Here is a 22553-nt window from a genome sequence, read left to right as displayed (position 1 = left end):
AACCCCCGAGTCTTTAGGGTTCTGTCACAGCAGCAAACAGGTTAAGCAAATGGTTCTTTGCCTCATGATACTCATTGTCTAAATATTTATGGTGTATGCACTTTTCTCTATGTGTGTTAAACCTCACAACTTCATAAAAGTAAAAAAAGGGGGGGCATAGGAAGAAGTTTTGTTTACGTGGTGAAGTTGCAACTGGTGGTGGTAGGGGCCCTGATCTTAGTCTGGTTCCGTGGGCACCAGGGCCTTGGCCGATTGCACAGATCCTGTGTAAATGGTGGGTCTGCTGTGTGTGTGTGTGTGTGCACATGTGTGCATGTGTGTATGTATGTGTGTGTGTGTGTGTGTGTGTGTGGTGGTCCCAGGCTCCTTTGGTGGCTGGAGGCTCTCTGAGATGAGCTGCTTGTTCCTCAGGGGCCGCTCCAACAGACTCGTCCCATCTCTTTCTTGAGTCGGGGTGTTCCCTGCTCTTAACTCTCCTCTCTCCCCTCTGCTCTTTTGGGAGGACATGGGAGCCTCTGAGTCCCTTGCTGATCTCCCAGAGCCTTGTGGAGCAAGGATGGATGGCCTCTCCTCTTCCAGGCCAGGGCTTCGTAAAGCCCCTGCCAATCCAGGCCACTACAGTACCCTTTGTGCCCACCCCAGACTGCGGGGGACCATGTCATGCACTCCTCAGAGCTCTCTCCACATTCCTCTCCTGCTCAGCAGGTACCTAGCTGGGGAAGGAGATGTTAGCGTCCCTGCTTGCAGGAAGCTGGCATCTGAATGAACCTCACCTGGCTTCAGAGCAGCAAAATCTCCCATGAGGCCGGGGAAGAAAAGCCTCTCCCCATAAGGCCCTACCTCTCCTCCTTCTCCCCTGCCCAGTCTTCCACCTAAGGTGGGGTGCAGGTGGTTGTAAGGCTGGTGTTACCATCTCTGCCCTTTGGGGGGCTCCTCTGCTAGAACCTTGACCCCCTAGAATATGAGGACACAGATTCTTTTGGCTTCGAGCACGGTGTCCTAGCTGCCCTCCATAACACTGGACAGGGATCTACCATCATTTTGTACCTTCCGAACTTGTCCTCACTCAGCAAAGGATGGGGGCTGCAGGGCTGATGGATGTCTGGTCCTGCCCTCAAGGGACTCCTGTCCAGAGGGGCACAGACTGGAAAGGTGGACAACTGAGCTGTGGCAGTTAACGAACATACAGGTTGTGGAGTCACACTGAGGAGTTCTGACATCAGCCAGGCTGCTTGAAGACTGAGAGATGATCAGCATGTAATTTCACCCTCTGAGTTTCAGTTTCCTCATCTGAAAAATGAGAAATAGCTTTTTGGTGATTAAATGAGACAATGCATGTAAAATACCAGTAAGATCATGAGCACTTAATAAATATTAGTTATTTCATGTTCCATATATTAAGTATATATGAATATATTATTTAATTATTTATATTCTTTTAAATTATTATTATTATTGGAACAGATACCTAAAATGTGACGTGCTGAGACAGAAAAAATGTACCAGATGCCATTGGTGCATGAGGAAAGAACTCTTGATTTTTCCTGAAAACCTAAGAGGAGGGACATTGGATGACCTGTGAGAACTGAGCAGGAGGGCCAGTGAGCAAACAGAGAAGGGGCTTCCCAGATGCAGGGAAATCAGAGAAGGGGGCATGGCTGGTTTGGAGCTAGCAACCTGCTGATGGTTGAATCCAGAAGTGCAGGAGAGGAAGTAAAACAGGTAAGGGAGCTTACAGATTTTGTTTCATTCTGGAGGTGATGGGAAATCACAGCAGGGTTCAAACAGACAGATGACACAGATTTTCATTTAAAAAAATCAGTCTGATGGAGCAATGGAGTTTGGCTTGGAAGAGACAGAACTGGACAGAGACAGACCCAGAAGTAGCCTTCCCAGAACAGACCCTGATCTGACTTCCCTCTTGAAGTTAGGCATGGCCATGTAACTGGTTCTAGCAATGAGAAGTGAGTGGAAGTTCCATGTGTGTGTTAGTGATATTCTCCTGAGAGACAGAACCAATAGGAGGTGTGTGTATATATGTACACACACACATACCAATGTATTTTAAAGAACTGACTCCAGTGATTATGAAGGCTGGCAAGTCCAAAATCTGGAAGGTAGACCAGTAGGTTGGAGATTCAGGGAAAAGATGATGATTCAGTTCAAGGCCAAAGACCGTCTGATGCAGAATTCCTTCCTGTTCAGGGGAAGGTCAGGCTTTTGTTCTATTTAGGCCTTCAACTGATTGGATGAGGCCCACCCACATTAGGGAAAACAGTCTGCTTTATGCAAAGTCCATCTATGTAAGTGTTAACCACATCCAAAAATACCCTCATAGAGACATCCAGAATAATGTTTGACCAAAGGGGTACCATGGCCCAGCCAGCGCATACAATTAACCATTGCAATGTGTTTACCTCCAGACTGAAGCAGTTAATCACTAGTGCTCAACTTCCCAACTTCTGGCCACAGTGACCCCTGAAGCTTTGATTGAGATATCACCATCATCATTTGGTAGAATTTCAGTGCACTTGGTGCCCTGAGTGACCCTGCCAGCCCCCACTGGGCTTGTGTCATGGACAAGTTTAAGTCAGTGAGACTTTGGGATTGTTTGTTACTGCAATCAACCTAGCCTGTCTTAACCAATGAAGTGGGATTGAAATACAGCAGTAGCTGTGTGGATGAAGAAAGAGAACAGCTATGGAGTAAGTTAAGGGGTAAAATCAAACAAGGACAAGGGAGGAGTCTACAGTGACTCCTGGGTTGGACCTGGGTAACACATGGTAGTTTTTGTCATCTTCAGAGACAGGGAGATGGGAAAGCATATGTCTGGGCAGAAGAAGAGGACTCACTTGGGCCCTGTCAAGAATGAGGCAGTCACGACCTCTGGGAGGTGGCCAGGGGGCAGTCAGAGGTGGATTTTCTCTGTCTGTCATATGTGCTTTCCGTTTGAATTCCAGTCTCAACAGCATCAGCAAATCTCTTGAGCAAATTTAGGACCTTGAAAAGTGCCCTGTAAAAAATAGAACCCAATGAAGGGAGAAAATTGCCTCATGCAATCATGGAAAGGTGTCTTGCCAATGGATTTCAGCCCCAGGCAAGTTCACTATGGATTCAACGCGACCAAAGAAATGACAGTAGAACGGTCTTGGGGTGAAAGGGTTATACCCAACTTTATTTCCAAGGTGGCAGGTCAATCACTAAAATCTCATCCACTCAGAGCAAGGCTTCAGGCAGCAAGCTGGTCTCTGCCTCTGGGCCTCTCTGCCCACACAGCCGTCCTCCGGGCCCCTGTCCTCAGCGCTACCACCCCTCCATGCTCTGCTCTGCTCTCCTGCAGCCTTGCAGCTGTGCCACTGTGTCACATAGGACACTGGGTGGAGCTCTTTATGTAGAGTCAATAACAACATATTGCACACACATGTGTAGTGAGCTAGCCAGCCAGGGCCAGGTGAGAATCCTGGCCACAGAACCTTCATTTTATCCACAGAAGGGCTTTCACATTTCAGTATTTAAACCCTCTTTATCTGGTCTCCTCCAAGGGTCCTAGCTCCTGAAGTCATATCTGTTGAAGTTGTTTCACTTCCTCGGGAAGGTGGGAAGAAAGGGATGCTGACTTCACAGACACCTCCTGTGTCCATCCCCAGGTGTTCCATTTGTGTTGGGATGAGGCGGTAAACAGCACGGTTGGCGCTTAGAGCCTAGTATGAATGGGTGTATGAGCCCTGTGCTCCCAGGGTGGAGGTGGTCTGTGGGCTTGTTTGCTTAGGGCTGGATTGGCAGAGTGCATGGAGAAATGAAGGGCAAGTCCAGTAAGATCCTGTGGGGGAAACAGAGGCCAGGAATCCAAAACAAAGGTCAATCCACAAAGTGCCAGCAGCTGAATTTAGGGGGTTTCACCCCCATGTTCCACATTTGGAGAAGATGGCAGGGGTCTGGGGAGCAGGTTAGGAACAATTGAAGTACTTCAGGTGATGCTGGACTGCTTCCAGGATTCCAGGCACAACTTTCTGGGTGGCTGGTGTAGGTTCTGGCTCGGTTAGGGGTCCAGGGTCCTCACACTGACAGCTGAGGACCTGGTCCAGGAGGAATTTCGTTGTGTGGGGTTGTTCTCCATCTGAGATACACAGGCGCATGATGCTGTTTCACGGGACTCACTAAAGGACCCCTTGTCACCAGGCACAGAGAACAGGTCCCCGTGTTTCAGCAACGACTGGGCTGAAGTGCCTGAATCTTGTAGCCTGGCAGGTAAGGGCAGAGTGGTGGCCCACGTCCTGTGGGGGAGGGACCGGGGGCTGGGTCTGTGGATGGTGTTTGTGGGAACTCATCCCACTGTGATGGTGCGGAGCAGCAGAGAGCCAGCACCAGCAGCCTGGGCTCTGTGAGAGGGGGTGTAACCCCACACCCCCTTGCTCTCCCCAGCCTCCTTTCCTGAGGCCTCAGCCACCAGTCTTAAGTGGGGCCTCTCTTTTCTCCCAGCTTTCTCTTTGTTTTCTGATTCTGTGGGATTTGGGAGGGGCTGCTGTTCCTCTGTGGCTCCCCCGGATCCCAGGCCTTTCCCACTCCTGTCTGCCAGCCGAGGAATAGGAGAGCCTAGAGCCTGTTTGTCCACCAGTTCTCAGAGCTGTGGGCACAGAAGAGAATCTTCCTCCCTCTTCCATCTCCTTCATGCTTATCGTCTCCCTCTCCCTGCTTTCCCCAGGCTCTAAGATGATAAGACAAAAAGAAAAAAAAAAATGGAACCAGAAAGCTAAAATTGGACCTATGTGACCAATGATTCTGCTTTGGGCATGGAAAAAATAGACCATACTCCATTTCTTTTTTTCCCAGGATCCGAAAAACAACCTTGGCAATTTGGGCAGTTGGCTATTCCTGGGAACATTTCAGAAGAGCTCATGTTTGTTTATTATTGGGCATTTATAACCATGTTCAAGAGCAGGCTTCCAAGTGACCCACAGAGGAGCATGGGTTGCAGCACTGGCTGGGCCCGGGCCAGAAAGGGGGGATGTCACAGCCCTGGGAGGGCAGCCTGCCCTCGCCTAGCGTTTCTGCTTGCAGAGGCTGCCACATGGGGCAGGGGTGGCTGGCTGAAAGCAAGGCCGTCAGATTTGTTTCTCCACCGAGGCTTCCCTGAAAGAGCATCAGAGTTTAAATCATATTACTTCCAGCATTTGATATAGTGTGCATGCATGTACACGCGTGCCTGCATTTTGGGCTCAGGTAGAGAGTAGAGGTGGCATATCTGGAGGCACAAAGGGATGGCAGATTCCTGAGCAGCCACCCACAGACCTGAGCCACCCAGGAATGCTGATGGTGCCTGGGCACTGACATCATCTGGCTCTGGCTCTGGGAGGAGCCCTTTGACCCCCAGGCCTTAGGGCAATTACTTTTAGCCAGCAAACCCATCCTGCAGCATTCCCATGGTGTACTCAGGGAACAATAATTTCAGAGGGGCCCCTTTGACTCTACTGAGCTTCCGTCTCTGCCTCTGCCTATGAGGATGGAGCCCTGAGAGCCCATCCAACCAGTGCCTGCATTTGGTACATGAGCCTGGAGAGGTCAAGTGGCTTTCAAAAAACATTAATTAAAAAAGTGACATTATTTTACATTTTGCAAATGGTTTTAATGTCTGGCTTAATAGAAGACAGTGGATTGCAATATCTGCTTCTGCATTTAATCAGTTGCAATAACACGCATCATGTAGCTCTCACAGTTGAGGAAAACTTTTTAAGTGGAAAACTCAACTGTGAGAGAATGAGAATGAAAAAAGTACTTAATGTCTTTGGATTATTATGAAAGGATCTTGGACACCTCCAGGGGTTCCAGTACCGCACGTGGAGAACCACTGGCCAATTACAAATCTGTAATATTCTTTTTCTACTCCAGCGCTTATACTCATTCAGTTAACATTTTTGAAGAACTACCTAGTGTTAAGTTGGGAATTGAAAGAGAAACACAACATATGTGAATCTCAGTCCAAAAACTCAGAAAGAAAGAGAACTGACTTAATTTTTCTGTAACAGTGTAATATCTGATTGTACTCCCATCCCCTGCCAGACTGTTGGGAAACCTAACTAGCTCAATCCTTCTCACATGTAAAGATTGTGGCATATTCTTGGGGCCTTGACCAAGAGCTCTGGGGGCTGTCCCACGGCCCTTGATGCTCAGTCTACATGCGCCGTTGAGACACCCACTGTCCAGTATGACAACCACTTGGCCCTGCTTCCATGTCAGCCTTGGGCGGGGGACTGGTGCTCATGTTTCCATCTGCCTCTCCCTCAAAGGAGCCAAGAACATGGGCCAGGTCTTCCCCTGTGCCACCCCAGAAACCATGATCCTCTCTTGTTCCTTCTTTTCCCCCTTGGTTCCTCCATACAGCACAGATGTATCTTTTCAGAGGGAAATCCTCCCTGTGAGTTTCTTCAAGATCCCATCTCTCCATTTCTCCCAACAAAAACGAGGAAAACATGCAGGCTGTTTCTCCTTCCCAAGCTGTCTTGTGCCTCCCTTGGGATTAAATGAGTTAATAGTAAATGTGCCTGGACCCCCTTGGTACCTAGTAAATGTTGCTATTCATATTCTTGCTACTTTTACCTGGGAATATTGAAGCACAGAGTTTGAATAGAAAAAAAGGAAGATTTAGGAAGGGCAGCAGTCCTGAGTTCACATGTCCCCATGTCCTGTGACGATACCTGGCTGCCTTAGAAGTTTCTTGGTGCTGGAAGGAGGTCTGGAAACTGTTCCCAGACCCCTTTTCCTACTCATCTACTGTCCTCTGGTGGCTCACACCTCCTGTTTCATTTACGGAGAAGCTTGCTCCTTGGCCACTCCATGGTGCCCCAGGAGTGGGGGCATCCTCATGGAGTATGAGAATTGATGGGGGCTTTGGAAGCTCAGCCCTGCTGGGCCTATTCAGCCTGTGCTCAGGCAGCCCCAGCAATGGGCAACTCTGCAGAGATACCAAGTCATCTCCAGCCCCTCAGTCCACTTTGGGTGATAACCTGCCACCCCCGGACTTTTCAATGGCATTAGCTGTGAGCTCAGGGCCTCCTGGGAAGCACCCCTGGCAATCTGATGGGAGCTGGTGGGCAACCGCAGGCTGTTTCTGAGGCACAGGCCCACCAGCTCAGGTCCATCTCACAGGCTGAAATAAGGCACGGGTGCCGGATGAGAATGGCACAGGTGGCTGTCCAGGTGTGGGCTGAGAGCATACACCCTGGGATGCAGGGGCAGCTGCCACTGCCTCTCCTAATGCAGCTGGAGCTCACAGGCAGACTGTCCTGGCTCCCTGACCATTCCAGTGAGAGGCCCCACTAGCAGTGTGTGTGCGGGTGACATACTACTGTGTGGCCACAGGCACGGAGCAGAGAGGAAAAGGGCACAGCTCAGAGTCTTCTTTCTTCCTGTTAGGCTGTCAGCTGCAGTTCCCTCCACCAAGCCTCAGGGATAAGTTTGAAAGAAATGTGGCTGCTGGACAATTAAGCTTTTTAAGTGGAAAATACCCTGTGACGTCTTGGCCGAGTGGGTGTCAAGCCAGGTGAGAACTGCAGGTGGACTCTCTGTGGAAGGCTGTGGGTCTGCTCCAGGAAATGGTGGCTGCACACTCTGCTCCCAAGAGTCTGGGGAGCTGTATCCTGTGTTTCCCTGGAGTGGAAACTGGAGAGGAGCAGGATTCCTTCCAGGCCTTGCCAAGTTAAGACAGAGAAACAGGGTTAGGACTGGCCCACAGGCTCCTAGAACCTTAGACCCAGGCTTCCTGCACAAGCTGTGAGGCCTGTGGGTGGGGCTTGAGTCAAGAACCACAATAGATTACAGTTTAGGAAAAAGCCGGGAGTTGTCTGGTTCTGAGCAGACTCATTTGAGGCGAATCAAATGTGAGTCAAATGCCTTTGGGGGAGGAAGTGACTTATCAGCTGGCCTTCCCTGCCCTGCATCCATCAGTCACTTGCAGAAAACAAAGGCAAGCAAGAGAGAAGACACTTTGCAAACTTCTGGTTGCAAAGGTTCCTTTTTTTCAGGATTTGGTGGAAATGTGGTTGGCAGCCCCCTTTGGGATGGGGGCTGGGGGTGTCTTTTGGCCAAGTCGGGCCTGTTCTGTGAGGTATAGGAGTTGGCCAAAGACAAAGGGCTATTCTCCATACTTCCCATGGACTCTTCTCTCACGGATAACCTCGGCTCTTCTGGGGGGCTTACCTTGAAGGCAGACACGGCTGCCAAGGGCTGGAGGCCCTGCCACATCTTAAAGCAGCTCTTTAGAGGCCTGGTCCACTGTGTGCGATATGGTCTCCATGAGCCTGGTTACTAACAACTATATTTTTCATATGCTGTTATACATAATAGTAATAACGATATATTGTTTCTCTAACTCAGGAAATTACTCCTTAAGTTTGGGGTTGAGGTCTCCTTGCCTGACACTCATAAAGGTAGGTTGTAATGCAGGCTAACATTCCCAACTCAGTGACACACTGAGAGTGATAAGCCATTCGTATTTTGGGGGGTTGATTTGTGTCTGTAGCCTAGAATCTAGATTTTCCCCTCTGTGTTCTCACAGTGAATACAGGATTCCATCTCCATACAGTCTGTGAACTTTTCTGGGGCAACGAGATTGTCCTCATTTCATGTCACACCCGCCATGGTAACACAAAGGTCTGAAATTGATGTGGTTCAGAGACCCGAGTCCAAGCTGTAAAGATGAATCCCTTATGACAGTCTGCAACCAGGCAAAGGGATCCAGCGTCTGGCTTTAATGTGAGTGGGAAATCACTAACAGATGACTGTACCCTTCACAGGGCTGTAGTCTCTGGCCTTCCAACTCAAACTGGTTCTGATGGCAGCTCTCCCTCCCCGCATGTGCCCCACAGATGTGGGTTATTTAGAGGATGCCTGGAGCGCCTGATGCTAAATGTATAGCAGCAGGGGTTGCGTGTGTAATGGCTGAGGTCATGGTTATTCATTTCAAGCTGTAAAGACATTTGGTTTTAAAACCCCAGCGACTCCACTGGGATTGGCCTTGGAGAAGAAAAGCAGCCCCTAAGTTCTTTTCCTGTCCAAACGCTGGTGGGATCCACATTTACACCCCAGACCCCACTTAACTGTTTGGGGCCAAGGAAAGTCCTGAGACCTCTAACTTGCTCTGAGAGATTTTGCCTTTTGGAGGAAGATGGTGAGTCACAGTGATCTACTACAAACTCACCAATAATGTGTCTGATGCATATGTACCCAAACCAGGAGACACAAAAACTGCTAAGAAATTTTACCAGGGCTCAAAAACCAACACTTTGGGGTTTTGCAAGAGGCATTTGAACAGTCTGCTTCTGGAACCAGTTTCCTCATCTGTAATGGAAAAATGGTTGGGGGAGAAGGGCCAGATTATTTCTCAATCCCTCTCCAGCACTTACTTTATGCAACTCCTTAGACATATTCAACTGTGTATTATATGATTATGTTGAATCTGTGTACTGCCTCCCCCAACACAGACGTTTTCTTGAGGTCAGGGGCCATGCCTGGGTGCACACGGCTATTTCTCTACATCTTTGTGCCCCTGTGAGTTCACTATTTTTGAACCAAAAAGGTTAAATGAGAGGTAGAATGGTTATTAGAAATATTTAAAATATGCATCGCCCTTTATTTGGTATCATAGCCATGAGCCATAGAAGATGAAGAAGAGGGGATGATGATTTGAGCGATTGTGTTGGGGGCGGAGGAGATGGTGGGTAGAGGGCTTTCCTCTCTTTATACAGAGACATCCAGCTTGATAATAAATGCAAAGGATTCTGTGACAAATAATGCTCATCATTCCAAAAGGGTAACCCTTCTCAGCCCTCCTACAAAGAAGGGCACTCATCACTGTCCCCGAGCCATCTCTAAACATGTGAAACAACAGCTCGTCTAAGAAACATACCCAAATCCATGCTGTTTAACAAATTACATTGAGCCAAACTGTGCTCATGTGGAGAAGCAAGACTGCAAGGACGAAGGGTTACCATGGTAAGAATACAGGCAGTTTATATTTTCTTCTGCTTGTTCATTTGTATTTTCTAAATTTTCAACCACAAACACAAATTATTTCAGTAATGATAAATCAATCTTAATAGCATTTCATTGGTAATTTAGGAATGATAGAGCCAGGGCAAGTTTCTCAAAATGGGCTTCCTGTTGCCCCCAGGGACAGAACTACACTCTTGCTTTTCCTCCCTTTTCATTGGGATTTGGGCAGTTCTGCACACTCCTCTTCAGAGCAGGCTGACTCTGGTTTCTGCCATTGATACCAGCACCTCCCATGGAGTCCCATGATTCCATCCTTCGGACCATCCTGACCTCCTGCCACTGTGCTGGGATGAATGCTCCCTCCTTGGTAGCATTTGGCTTCTGTTGCATGTCCGTGAGCCCTGAGCTGTGCTATTTCTCATGCTGTCCTTGAAATGTTTGGGCCCCTTTGTCAGCTCCCCTCTCCATATCTTCAAGCAGGCCACTTCATTGGGGTAATTGTGTCATTTCCTTTGACGTTCTTTCTTATGTTTCCAGCTTTATGTGATATAATTTACATACAACATTGTGTAAGTTTGAGGTATACAAAGTAGTGATTTTAAATATATATATATATACTGCAAATGATCACCACAATTAAGTCGGTCAAATATTTGAACATAGACTGTGTCACGAATCTGTGTCATGTTTGCAAGGGGCCATGCTGATCCCTGGATTGTTCCGATTTTAGCAGTTGAGTTAATCCTAATGGTCTAGCTTGGTGCTTCATATATATTAAGCATTGAGAAAAAAATGCAAAATGTGATTGTTTTTGAACCGAACTGATAGCATCCTGCCTAAGTTCCTGTAAGACAAGGACCGCAATGCATCCTAGGTGAAATCTGGCAAATATGACAGAGAAAGAGGATGAGTTCCACACATCAGGAATAGGACACCTGTGAGCAGGATGCATATGCAGGGAAAGGCCATGGAATCTTGGTTGTCATGGGCCACCTGATGGCATTTGCCTCCTGGGTGGCCGAGAGGCAGTTGTTGCAGGTGGAATGACCTTGACAGGAAGCACAGCTCTAGCCATGCATCCCCCTCGTGCATGTGGTTCCTCTGCCCCTAGAGATCCACCCACAGAACAAAGGATGGACAGCATCTGCCCCAAGGCCTAACCTGAGGGAACTCAGCCCAAGGTCCTGTGACAAGAAAGGTTTCAGGTTTGGGGCAACATAAGCTTCTAGCTGTGGTTGGCACTGGGGTTTGATGTGAGCCCGGCACCAAAAGGCTCCAGCCTGAGTCTCGGTCACATTCCAGGGGTATGTTTGCAAATGGCGTGTGCGTGCGGGCCACCCAGGCTGGAGCCGCCCTCCCCTTTGCCTCTGGCCCAGCTCATGGTTCATTCATTTCCCACAGCTGTCAGGACAGAGAACAGCAGGTGAAAGCCAGCCAGGCTCATTGTTCCCAGGAAGCCTTTAGCTATGCCTGCCAGCCCCTCCGCCTGGCCCACAGACCTCCAACTTAGAGGTGTCATGCTGCGAGGCCAGCTCTCCAAGTGACTGTGACCTGGAAAGGCCTCACTGCAGACACAGCCCTTGAAAGCTCTCCATGTTTGGGCCTGGGAAGCTGCCTTGTGGTCCCTTTGGCAGGTGGGGTGAAGTGCAGGCACAGGTGTGAGTCCCTGGGGGGCTCAGTGGGGCCCTGATGGCTGCAGGTCAGAGAGTGCATTCCACTTCCAGGCCCCAGCCCCCTGTCACTTGAAGCGGCAGCCTGGGGTCTGTCAGCTCGCCTCCCCAAATCTTTAAGCAGGTCTCTTGAGAGTGGTAATTGTGTCATCTTCCTTTTAAATTATTTCTAATTGCTTAGTTGTGTGTGTGTGTGTGTGTGTGTGTGTGTGTATACTCATATATGAACCATCAAGAAATAAATGCAAGATGCAATTGTGTTTGGATGGCACTGACAGCCTCCTCTTAAATTCTGAGAAACTCTCAGATGGAGACTTCAAGGCATCCTGAGTGAATTTGCCAAATATGACGGAAGGAGAAAGATTGAGCATCAGGGGACACCAGTGAGGCACTGCGACCTCCCTCTCCTCCCCTTTCGCCTTTCCTCCCTTTAGTCTCTACACCCACATCCCGCACTCAGACAGATCCTCTGAGAGCCCCAAGTGGCCTCCAGTTTTAGACCCTGGGCAGGCGCCCACTGCCCAGAGGACTGACTCAGCCCCTTACCCTCAGCTTTAAGGCGGTCTCCTTTATGCCCTGTCCCCATTCCTCCAATGTCGCCAGCCCCCAGGAGAGCTCTGCCCACCACATGGTGTCTTCCTTGCACCCCACCTGTGCCCTGTGCCTGGCCCACTCCCACATTTCACCTCTGCTTCCCTGTCCCATGCTAAGGTGGTGGTCAAAGTTTAGTTTAAGCCTCAACCCCCTTTCCAGCTTGGACAACCTCAGGCACCTTGGTGTCCCCTTCCTGGAACTGGTCACCGCTCTCACTGCAGTGACATCTGTTGGTTCTTAGCACTGAATGAAAATCCCATTTTGGCCCAAAACTACCTCATATGACTGAAGCTTTGGGACATCTGAGTAACAGTTTCTCAATAGTCAGCAGATTCTGAATTGCCATTACAAAGCAGCCACTCAATGCAGCAGGGCACAGGTCAGACACCTGCTGGTGGCAGCCAGACCACATGGCAGGTCCTGGGAATGAGGCTGAGAGAGTGCTCTAAGGGTAGCATCACATCTCAGGGTCTGGAACACAGTGTGCCCACCCAGCTGGTGCATGAGCTAACTCATCTGGCATCTGCCGCCATGGTCATGGCCACAGGGTGCAGGGCTGGGCAGCAGGAGTTGTTGCTACAGAGCCCGTACACCTCAACTGTCCCCAAGGAACCCCTACGAACACAAGCTGGGCTGGAGTCTGGCCCTGCCTCAGGCTTCATAGTGGGATGGAAACCACACAGCTGGGGATGGCTGGCCTCCAGGACAGAAGGTGCTGAGGCCACTTGAGCATTGCTTGGGCACATCTGGGATTTGTTTGCGTGGGGAAACTGCCCTATCTCTGGGCCAAGGCTCTGTGGCAGTAGGGGCCTGCAGTCTGGTGAGATGCCCTGTAAGGTCCGGCTAACCCCAATGTCTGCTCCCTGCCGCACCTCCAGTGTCCTTCCCTCCCTCTCTTGCCCCACTGCTGGCTGACCCAGCAGCCCCTGAACTTTCCTCCTTCTCATCACCCTGCACCCAGTGCCTCCTGGTTCACCAAGCAAGTGTGGGGGAGCCGTCCCGGCAGCCCAATAAACCAGCATCAAAATAGTTTCACTAAGCCCCCTGGGGACACCCAGTCGCCCTGGCTCTCGCTCCCCATTTCTCTGTAACATGGCCCCAGCTGTGTTCACGGAGATGCTGTCACTCATCGGCTGGTGTGCAGGCCTATTTTAGGTTCAGGCCAGCCCTCCCTCCTGGCACCCCCACCAGGCCCTCCCTCTGGGGCAACAGTTACCACAGCCATGTGGTTTTCTCTTTCTTTTCTCTGTTTTGTTTAGTTTCACCCTCTTTTAATGATTAACATTTATTGTAGTATAGTTGATATACAGTATTATGTTGGTTTCAATGTACAACATAGTGACTTGACTGTTACCTGCAGTACTTAATGCTCACAGTGTTAAGTGTGGTTGGTTATCACCTGGCACCATACAAAGAAATTACAGTATTATTGGCCATATTCCTGATCTGTACTTTCATCCCTGTGGCTGATGTATTTTATAATTTGAAGTTTGTGCCTCTTTCCCCTTCAGCCTTTCCACCCATCCCCCACTGTCCTCCTCCGTGGCAACCACCAGTCTGTTCTGTGTTTATGAGTCTGTTTCTGTTTTATTTCTTTATTTTTACATTCCACGTATAAGTGAAATAATATGGTATCTGCCTTTCTCCGCCTGGTGTATTTCACTTTGCATAATACCCTCTAGGTCCACCCATGTTACTGCAAATGGCAAGATTTCATTCTTTTTTTTCCTTTCTATCGCTGAGCAATATTCCATTGTATATAGGAACCACATCTTTATTGATTCATTTAGTGATGGACACTGTGGTTGGTTCCATATCTTGCCTGTATAAACAATGCTGTAATACATGTAGAAGTGCATAGATATGTTTGAATTAGTGATTTTGTTTTCTTTGGGTAAATTCCCAGAAGTGGAATTGCTGGGTCATATGGTATTTCTATATTCAGCTTTTTGAGGATTCTCCATAATGCTTTCCACAGTGGCTTCACTGATTTGCATTCCCACCGGTAGTGTAGGAGGGCTCCTTTTCTCCGCATACTCCCCAACACTTGTTATTTCTTTTATATTTTATTTTATTCTATTCTATTCTATTAATTTTATTTGCCATTCTGACAGGTGTGAGATGATACCTCCTTGTGATCTGCATTTGCCTGATGATGCAGACCTTGCTCCGTGACCTCAAGAGCCTCCAGAGCAAAGCCCGCAAGGACACTAAGAGACTACCTGTCCCTGCAGTGGGGCAGGGACACACACAAGGCCAGGTAGTTGAGCAGACGCTCACTTGGGAGCTGCTGTTCTCCCCCAAGAAGTGGGCCATCATGAGAGGAGAGGCTGAGACCCCGTCAGCTGCCCCACTGGCACCCCCAGCATGGTGAGGCAGGTGGCCCAGCACCTGGGCTCAGGCCATGCGAACTCGGGGACTGGGAGCCACTCCTGTCCCCTCCTGCTCATTAGGATGGGTGGTGCACAGAGAGGAGGAGCCTCTTCTGAGCTGCAGGCTCTGCTGAGAACCCTAGAGGAGCTGCTGGGTGCCCAGGAGAAGCTGCCAAACTTCCTCAAAAAACAATGAAAGAGATGCTGTTTTCTATTAGGGAAGCAGACGGGTGGGATTGCAGGTCTTGGCGAGGTCAGGCCCAGTCACTTGAAGCTGCCTTCCCTGGGAGTAGGTGTAAAGGCTGCTGCCCAGGCCCAGCCTGCCCCAGGGCCCTGAGGTGACCCCCATCCTTAGGGCGTGTGGGCGAGCTCATGGTCCCAGTGCTGTGGTTTTTAAGTGTGGCGTGGAGGTAAATCACACGTCTCAGTTGTTGCAACTAGTGTTAACAGCTGTGAACATCATCACAAGCCATTGGTTGATTGCCTTAGGTACCCACAGTAAGATGTTTTAATGAAGACATGATCTGCATTTTCTAGACAATTCCAGGCTGTTTATGGAAAATGCAGGCCAGTGTGGCAGAATGAAAGGCAGCTTGGTGGGTAAGACCGGAGACTCTGGAACTTGCTGCCACCGTTTGAATCCTGACCTGGCTACTTACTGGCTGTGTACCTTGGGCATGTTACTTATCTGCTCTGTGCCTCAATCCCCTTCTGAAAATGGGGATGGAGGTAATAGCAGCATCTACTTTATTGAGCTGCTTTGAGGAAACAATGAATCATGTTTGCAAAGCTCTTAGAACAGTGTCTGGCATTATATACTTCCAGTTGTATAAATAAATAACACTTAAGATAAAAACGTGGTCTCAGCAAATGGGAAGAGATGGTATCCAGGTTTTGAGATGAGGTTTGGCAGTTTTCCAGTGTGGGTTTGTTTTTAAGCCTAGTTTCAGTTGCTTTGAATGTTTTGGGTTTCTGGGAGTGGCACATAGGAAGGAATGCTGTTCCCAAACAGGACTTCATGGGCTATGACAGTGTGGCCATACCACCTGAGAGAGCTCTTCTGTAACAGTGGCCATACTCTCCAAGCCTAGGGCAAATCTCTTCTCTGATAAATTGCTGCCTACTGATGAGAGAAATTTGGAATGGGAGAGGCTGAGCTAAGGTCACAGGATGTGGGGTCTGAGGAGGAAATTATGGACGAGACTTCCAGGGGCTGAGCAGAAAGAGGGTTCTCCTCTGGTCAAGCAGATATTTACATAATGTCATGTCCCCAATTGGACCATGCCCTCTCCAGTTCTCCAGGGCCCAGTGGAGAAGAAGGAGTCCCCAGTTAGAGAAGGGAGGTGAACGTGGAGTCAGGTGGAAAATGTGCTCCCCAGCACCCAGGGGTCCTGAGTATCACAGGGCCTTGTGGACCAGCCAGAGAGGGAGAGCCCACCCATTAGCGGGGCCCATCAAGGGCAGTTATACAGGCTGAGGGCTTGCAGTCTCGTGCTGTCTCAGGCAGGGAGAGGGTACCCATCTCTGTAACTGGCAGGGCTGCCTGGATGTGGCCTCACCTGCATCTGGAGTGATCAGGCACAACCTGACTGATGGCAGGGCAACTAGCAGTGTGGAGGTTGAGTCGTCCAAGAATACTGAGGCTAGCCAGGCATTCAGAGTCTAGGGCCCTCTGGGCAAAAACAGCACATCAACCTTATAAAAGCTGAGTCACCAATACCAGTAGCAACCACTTACAAGCACTTGCTATGTGCCAGGCACTCTTCTAAATGTTCTATCTAGAATAACTGACTCAGTCCTACCGAAGCCCTACGAGTGTCATCTCCATTGCACAGGGGAGGCAGCTGACACACAGAGAGGTTAAGTAACTTCTTCAAGGACACACAGCTTATAAACAAGAGAGCTAGGGTTCAAACCTAGCTTGTTTGGCTCCAGAACACTTGCTCTTAATTACATCAAGCAGCTCCCAAGTCACACAATTGCATATGTAGTTCTAAATACAGTACTGGACCCCACATTCAAGTTGCATCAGCTGCCTTAGCTTCTAAGACCCATATGCTTTACCTACTTCCCAGCCACTCGGCAGCACAGGGGAGCTGGTGACAAACTCACAAGAGTGTTCGGGTTGTGACTGCTTTCTACCACGTCATGTCCTTATTGGCTCACAGGGGTTTTTAAGTGATTAGAACCCTCAAGACATTTCCATGCAGCCAAACTTCCCTACAGTGTATTTCTTATTGGTTTTGACCCATTATTCTAATCTAATCAGGTCTCCTTTTTGGACACCAACTCGGTCATTGTAAGCACGTTAGCTCTGCCTCTCGGATTGTTGTCTGTGGATTTGCCCAGAATGTTTTCATTCCTGTCACTTTAACAATGAAGGCACAGGATGGGGCGAAGGGACTTTCTTCATTTACTCTTATTTAGCCAACTTTAGATGGGTCGCACTGTGGACTCACCCTGCACATTGATCCAAAGGGTGTAATAGGAATGGTCTCAAATCCCTGCTCCTCCTACTGCTTCCCTCCTGCCTGCACTGCTTTGTGGCCCCCTTCCACCTTTCCTCCCAGATCCTGTTTCTTTCTCTTACTTGGGAAGGGGGGCTCCTTGGGGACAGGTTCTGAAACTGGAGCTCTTGCCCAGCATTCCCCTATTGTCTTCAAGGCGGTGGAGCAGAACAAACCTGCCGGAGACTCACATTACAGCTCAGTGCTTGGGCAGGCCAGGGGCCAGGGGCCAGTCACAGCTGTTGCCAAGGCAACCAGTGGTACAGAAAAGAGTAACAGACAAGAGCCGAGGCCCTGCACCAGCCTCCAGGGGCCAAGCTGTTGAGGGGCCTGTACCAAAGGGGAGGGGAGGGCAGGGCAGGGGGGCACCACAGGCAGCAGAGCCCACTGAGGGGTGGGTCTGGCTTTACCCTGAGCTGCTTCTGCACCTCTGAGGGAGAGACCACGCTTTCCCCACCCTGCTGAGCTCATTTCTAAACAGATAGAGCAGATGACCATTCAACAGAGCAGGGCCTTGACTTGGAGGCAGGTGGCGAGCAGGGAGAACTGTCTCCTCTGGCCCTGGCCACAGCGGCCGATCCACACCAAGCAGGCAGGGAGGCCATGGTTCCTTCAGGTGAGGCCTGGGGTCAGACAGCTGGTCCTGGAGCTAGCTGGAGGCGGTCAGATGCCAAAAGGTGCAGTGTGAAGAAATGCTAGGGCAGTCAGGCCTGTCCTTAGTGCCCCACCTGGAACTTTGCCACACCAGTAACTTTGCCATGGCTCTTCCATCTTCACCACAGTCATATTGCGGTGGGTCCCTTCTTTGGCCTGGTGTCTCTTGTAAAGCCACCAGAATCCCTGTGCAGATCCTCCTGAAGTCCAGGCTCTCTCTGCGTGGCCCTGCATCAGGGTGGCCATGCTGTACTTGCACGGGACATGCAGCCAGGTGAAGGACTTGAGAAACTAAGATGGCTTCCCTTTAAGGAATACACACAGAAGTCGGTCTATGAATCATCTGCTCCCTAACTGTACAAGGGAGATGAGTAAAAACAACCTCTTAAGGAGGAAACCCGTATGGGAGAAAAGTGAAAAATCATTCCTCATTCACTTTGGAATGCACTGAGGGCTCTTTCCTGCTTTTTATGAGTGTGACCATTTGGTGTGATCATGTCATTTAGAAGGAACGTTTTCTATTTGGGGTTATTTATGTTTCCCTCCCTCACTTGGCACAAATATTCAAGAATGGTCTCTCTACTAAAAAACACTCTTCTTACTGGGTGTCTCCTATGTGGCCAGGCACGGAGAAGATGGTGAAACACTGTCCCTGTCCCCAGGGGGTCTGCCAGGATGTGACAGAGACCAGCACTGTATTGGCAGTACCAAGGGCCCCCCATGCTGCCACAGGGCTTGCTACGGCATCCTGTGCTCTCGCTTGTCTAATCTGGAGGTCATCAAGTTTTACAAATGAGGACACTGAGGCACAAAGAATGTGCCTCTGAAACCTGAAGTCACATGGCTACTAAACTAGATTTGAGGCAGACCATGCTCCTAACACTGCCCATGGCTGCGTGGAAGTGGAGGGTCAGAGGAGGCTTTTCCAGAGGAAGGGCCATTCCACTAAGGGCCAGGGTGGGAGGCTTCAGGAGAGGGCAGGCATGGAGAATTTGTGCTGGGTGGAGGTGGTAATCTAGCACCTCTGCAGCCAAGGGTGTACAGGGCGTGGATGGACACAGGGAGGCTGTGTGTCTGAATGTGCCTTTGAGAGGCTACTAACCTGAGTCCTTATGGTCATGGGACATTTACAATGTCCATAAAACAGCAGGTGCTGGTGAGCTAGCCACTGGGCACGCTGCCTGTGCACTTTGGATTCTGAAGAAGGAGTCAATCATTAACCAGGTGGCCCCCCAGCTGGGGAGGCTGAGGCTTTTAAGGGTCAGATGAGAGCCATAGGGAGTGTGACAGGGAAGAGGTCTAACTAGCTGAGTGACCTATGGCAAGCCTCTTCCTCCGGGCCTCAGTTTCTTCTGTGTGACACAGAGGCAGTAGCAGTCCTGGCCTCAAGGGTTGCTGGGGGGACTGGGTGAGCAAACAGATACAACCTGCAGCCCCATGGGACATTCTCTGGGTATTGGGTATTGCTGTCATCACAAAGGTCAGAGTGCTGGGTCCCGGTCCTGTTCCTGACCCTTATCCAGCTGGGTGGGTGCTACCTCCATAGCCTGTCGGGGCCTTGGTCTCCTCCAAAGTCCCCATGAGCCATTTGTGCTGAGGCTGAGACAGGTCCAGGGCTGTCTTCTCAGCGGGCCTCACTGGGGCCATTCACAGGGGCAGCCCAGCCTCTAGGCCCATGTGGTCAGCTGCCTGCTGTGTCTCCCTCACTGGTTTGTGGCAGGTGTGGGCAGTTGGGAGCTTCTCCTCATCAGATAATGAAATTCCTGGTATATTTATCAGGCATAAGAACACTGCATGCCACCCACTCCAGAGGGAGCAGCTGCATTTTTGTCTTCAGCCTCCCTGGGTCAACCTCAGAGCTGGGAGGGGAGGTTGCCTCATGGTAGAGATGGCACTGCTGAGCATCCTGGTGCCTGGAGGGGAGGTATGATAGGCAGTCAGCCTGAAATGCCAGTGATGGGGGCTGAGGGGCACAATGGAGGCCAGATTGGCTGCTGGGAGCAATTTCATGATTCTAGAAACACGACCCAGAGCTGGTTGCAGAGGCCTGGGGGTCTTAGCAGTAAGCTTCACACTGTTGTGAAAATCTGAGATAATGCACAGAAATGCTCAGCACAGGTGCCGACAGACAAACTCTCAGCTAAGCACACATCAGTTTTCTCATCTCTCCAGCTGGTTACACTGGCCTTAGATGCCCACATACTCCACCTGCCCACAGACCTCTCCCTCCTCCATTGCCAAATTGCCATATGACCTCTATGAAGTACCAGGTACACAGTGAAGACATCCCACATGGAGCTCTGTTCCCAATTAGAAAGAGGACCAGGGCACTGACATGAACCTCAGTCATCATTTGGTTAAACTGGTCACTAGCCTGCTGCACAGTTTCTCTCTCCTTACATCTCACTTCTGTTGGGGCCTGGCCTTGGGTTTAATTCTTGGTGAAACAATATTTGTAAGACTTTAAATGACCTAGTGGCCTGTCATTTGCTTGTCCTTGGTTATGTGTTAAATCTCCCTGAAATTTAGATTCCTCATTCTGTAATGCAAGCAGACACGGCAACACTAATCAGGCCCAGATTTGTGGCATAAAAAGCTATGAGAATAAGTGTTCTATCAGCGTCACATCCAGACACGAGGAAGCATTTGGGTGTTTGCCACAGAGGGATGATTGGAAGAGAGGGTGTGCTCAGGAGGCCCCCAGCAAGGAGGCCCACCGCAGCCCTTTCTACTGTCAGGCCGTGAGGAACCTGTGGCTGCAAGGTCCTGGTGGCATGAGGACTGGGCTAACCCTGGGGATTTGTGGTTATTTATTCAGAGGACTACAGAAATGACAAGGAGAGGCCAGAGAGCCTCAGAGGCCTCGGGGGCACCTCCCCCTCTCAAAGCCGCCTGCCTGGCCCAAGGCCAGGTGGCCCTGTAGCTCCTCCGGAGTGATGGCTGCACGGGGCCTATGTTAGGACCCTGCTGACACCTGGGTCACTGCCCTGCCTCCTCCTCTAGAAGGGGCTGGCACACCCTGCAGAGGTGGCTGTCTGAAAGATGCATCTCAGAAGGAACCCAAGTGTCCAGGACCTTCCCCACCACCCAGGCACGGCATCTCTCAAACACTCTGCACTTGGCCTACCCTTATCAAGTCGACAGCCAAGAGGGGAGGAAATACACCCACCACTGGAAGTGCTTCCAGGACCTGCAGTTATTCCCCTCCCACCCAGAATCGACTGTTCAGGCACATTTATCCAGCTGTGGGACTTTTTAAAAACACCCCTGGGCCTCAGGTGTGGAAGATGTGAGCAGGCGTGTTCTTTTTATGAATGCAGCTCCTCCTCCTTTTTTCCTGGGTCCTACAGGGCTTGTGACAACTGTCCCAATCAATCACGGCCATAGCTATATTTTCTCTTCCTCTGCTTTGCAAATCCCAGACACAGTATGCATTCAATACATTGTGTGAATAAATATCAGATTTATATAGAATTACTGTATCAATAACTTTGGCTCCCCAGCCTTGTACCCATTTACCTAAAGAAAACTCTAAACCCAGTGCATGGTACCTATTAGGGCACTCAATGGATATTTGTTGAATAAATCCTGCTCCAAGAATTCTTCCCTCCAGATCCAACACAGGGATGCCAGGGACAAGGACCTGGGGCCTTTGTAATGGAGGGGTCTGGCACTGGGCCTGGGCAGCAATTAGTTTGAGTGTCCAAGCTCAGAGGGGGCACATTCCCATGCATCAGACACACCTCCCATGTTAATAAACAGGTAAATGCATGAAGAAAAACGCAAGGCTATGCAAACCACATCCTGAGTAGTAGCTAGAACTTGATCTACAGACTGATGAGTTCCATGCAGAACCCTTACCCTGCAGAGGCCCAGCCCCTGCCATTCAGAGAAGTTGTGCAGTCTGTCCAAGGTCACACGGCTGGTAGCACTGAGATGCCTCATTGCCCTCTGTAGTCTTGTCACCTGTTGGACAGAGCAGAGGTTGCTGGAGGGGAAGAAAGGAGGCCAGAGTAGTTTGTCTCATAGCGACAATGGCAATGAAGTCCACCTGGTACATGGGAACCAAACCAACCCCTGATTCAAGGGGACAGGGCTTCGCAGATACTCATTTTAGTGCCAGAAGAGCAGCTCACACTGAGCGCCTCCTGTGCAGGGTGCTGGCTGGACCATGGCCCACCCAGCCGAATGCCCAGCAGTGGGCAGTCAGTGGGCAGCCTTTGCCATGGCACTGAGGACAGGAGTGAGTCACATTTTTCTCATTTTTGTCCGGTGTTCCTAAGAGCTAGAAGGCTGTGATGGACCTTGCAGAGAAAACACATGTGGTAGGTCAGCTCGTTCAGCACTATTGGCCAGGACTTCAATGTTAATATCTCAATAATATGCATTAAATAGGAGGTCTTTAAACAAAAACATACAAAACTGGGTTATGTATTGTTCAGTTGATGAAAATGTTGATACAAGAGGCTCAAAAGAGCCTAAGCCTATATTTCCCCTAGAAGTAGTGGTTTAGTATTTGCTAAATCAGTGTTCCACAGACTTTTAAGAACATAACTACCATGAATAACAAGAATCGACTGTAGTTTGTCTAATTAATACCAGGTGAGAAATAAGGGAAAAAAATGAAAAGAATCCCAAAACATAAAGCAAATCGGCTTCAAAGTCCGAGATAACCTAGTATTTACTATTTTCTTAGATATGCATCTCCTTGCCCTTCCGTGTTGGGAACAGATGTGTCCACAGATGTGTCACCTGGGCCCCCACTCTCC

General features: G+C 49.8%; 1 long non-coding RNA gene across 2 annotated transcripts in view; it reads right to left on the bottom strand.

Moving 5' to 3' along the window:
* Window positions 1-372: 372 nt before the first annotated feature.
* LOC118915915 (uncharacterized) overlaps window positions 373-22553 on the bottom strand; it is a 58862-nt gene continuing 36681 nt past the window's right edge. The window contains exons 3-4 of one of the 2 annotated variants that reach the window (XR_005026227.2): window positions 2853-7684; window positions 373-1290 (exon numbers count right to left, since the gene is read on the bottom strand). This is a non-coding gene — a long non-coding RNA (uncharacterized LOC118915915). Of the gene's footprint in view, window positions 1291-2852; window positions 7685-16306; window positions 21751-22553 lie in introns of those variants that run through there. The other variant, XR_005026226.2, reaches the window with a different exon arrangement.

The sequence above is a fragment of the Manis pentadactyla genome, chromosome 3, assembly GCF_030020395.1.
Source record: "Manis pentadactyla isolate mManPen7 chromosome 3, mManPen7.hap1, whole genome shotgun sequence".
Lineage (NCBI taxonomy): Eukaryota > Metazoa > Chordata > Mammalia > Pholidota > Manidae > Manis > Manis pentadactyla.
This window is presented reverse-complemented; position numbering and strand designations above follow the sequence as displayed.